The sequence below is a fragment of the Lipotes vexillifer genome, unplaced genomic scaffold (assembly GCF_000442215.2).
Source record: "Lipotes vexillifer unplaced genomic scaffold, Lipotes_vexillifer_v1.1 scaffold653, whole genome shotgun sequence".
NCBI lineage: Eukaryota > Metazoa > Chordata > Mammalia > Artiodactyla > Lipotidae > Lipotes > Lipotes vexillifer.
The window spans coordinates 424,938-427,544 of record NW_006796930.1 but is presented as its reverse complement, the minus strand read 5'-3'; positions in this window follow the sequence as shown (position 1 = coordinate 427,544).

Here is a 2,607-nt window from a genome sequence, read left to right as displayed (position 1 = left end):
AAAATTTTATTTTAGCTTGGAAGTCAGGTAAATTTATCCTGTATAATGGACAATTGGCTGGGTTTATCTTCTTACCTCGTGACTACCTACTATCATTTTCATGCCTTTCAGCCTTACTGTTATTTTCAGGATAAATAAAGAATTTAGGAATGGGATTACTTATTTTCCAAGACACTCACCATCACTACTCTGCACCTTCAAAGTTATACCATCAATATATACACACTCCTTTAAATTCTCTCTTCCTTCCTGCCTACAACTAAATATACCCACATGAGACTTCACATATCTGGTCTATAATAGGAATAGATTTATGAAACTTAGATTATGATCATCAGCCTTCTTGTATCATGATCTCTGCCCCCATTCACATGGTACCCATGTTAGAGACATGTAAATTCTCCTACTATTTCCTGGGACACCTCTCTTAGTGTGTTTTGTGGTTATGGCCATGCTGGAATACACAGCACCTTCAAAATCCCTAATAGAACTAGGATGGACAGCTTGAAAACACAGTGTCAAATGTCCAAGCTATGCTTAGAAAATACTACCTGGAAATATAATGTGGGTCTCCAAGTTCATAGAGCAAGATTCTAAAACAAAACAAAATAAAACCCTGTCTGCCAATGACTGAGCTTTATCCATAAGTAGAATTAATGCACAAGGTCAAGTCCCGAGCATAATTTTGAAGTAGATAAAATTTGTTCCTTCCAACTTAAGCCAGAAAAGAGGGAAAGGGCATTTGCCTTGCACTTATATCATAGACTGCTAATTTCAGAGCCTGTGCCAAATGCTGGTTAGGACACAACACAGTCAAACATGGCTGGGAAAGCAGACCCAGGTCTCTAAGATAAAAAGAGTGTTCACTTCTGGGAAGAGTTGACTGAAGAATGTAATGTTGGAGTCAGGTTTTAATGGTATTGGGACTGATTAAGTCCATGGTTGGTACGTTGGTTTTCTCTGCTACCTGGTCTTCTGGGAAGGCCATCTTAATATTTTCTGAACAACTTTTTGCAGATTTCTGTCATGATGTTTTCATAAGAATTATACAATTTAAAGAGGTGTGCCCTTAAAGTTTGATCTACCAGATTTGAGTTCAGTTCTGAGACATTCAACCTGTGTCACAATGTAAAATATGCTTCACTTCAAGTCTCAGTTTCCTCATTTTTTAATGTGAGGACAATAATAGCTCCCATGTTAGATGGTTGTGGGTATTAACTACACATCAAGAATTTAAAGAATAGTAGTTGTTACTAATTATCATGGTCATTATCATCATAATCATCATTGTTATTTGTTCTCCTAGCTTGGCCCAACTCTCTAGACAAACCAAAGTTTCCTGGAAACCTGTTCTTGTTTATCTCCTCCTTAAGAAATATTCTCACATTCTCATAGCATACTTTGCAGTTTTTAAGTTCTCCTTTCTCCTTCTCATAGTTCGGTATTTAGGCACCAGTCTTTACTGCAAAAATTATTTGCCTTTAGCCACCACAGAACATAGACCAATTCTTTTGAATTTATTATAACGAGATAATCTAAGTTGATTAACAGCCTGTGGCATTGTGAGTTAGGTACAGGGGTTTTATTGCATGGTATCCATACATTTAAGATGCTTTTATCTGCTTTTAAATTTTATTTCTTAGTGTTTAGGCATGATCATAATAGTTTAAAGTGAGATTTCCAATTAACAGAGGTTATAACCACTTTAACATATTAGTTTATTTAATCCATGTGTGAACAGAACACCCCCTCATCCAAATGAAATCTGGTTATAGTTCCCTTTGTTTTTTTTTTATTTTTTTAAAATCTTTATTGGAGTATAATTGCTTTACAATGGTGTGTTAGTTTCTGCTTTATAACAAAGTGAATCAGTTATACATATACATATGTTCCCATATCTCTTCCATCTTGTGTCTCCCTCCCTCCCACTCTCCATATCCCACCCCTCCAGGCGGTCACAAAGCACCGAGCTGATCTCCCTGTGCTATGCGACTGCTTCCCACTAGCTATCTACCTTAAGTTTAGTAGTGTATATATGTCCATGCCTCTCTCTCACTTTGTCACAGCTTATGCTTTCCTCTCCCCATATCCTCAAGTCCATTCTCTAGTAGGTCTGTGTCTTTATTCCTATCTTACCCCTAGATTCTTCATGACATTTTTTTTCTTAAATTCTATATATATGTGTTAGAATACGGTATTTGTCTTTCTCTTTCTGACTTATTTCACTCTGTATGACAGACTCTAGGTCTATCCGCCTCATTACAAATAGCTCAATTTCGTTTCTTTTTATGGCTGAGTAATATTGCATTGTATATATGTGCCACATCTTCTTTACCCATTCATCCAATGATGGACACTTAGGTTGTATCCATTGTAAATAGAGCTGCAATGAACATTTTGGTACATGACTCTTTTTTAATTATGGTTTTCTCAGGGTATATGCCCAGTAGTGGGATTGCTGGGTCATATGGTAGTTCTATTTGTAGTTTTTGAAGGTACCTCCATATTGTTCTCCATAGTGGCTGTACCAATTCACATTCCCATCAGCAGTGCAAGAGTGTCCCCTTTGCTCCACACCCTCTCCAACATTTACTGTTTCTAGATCTT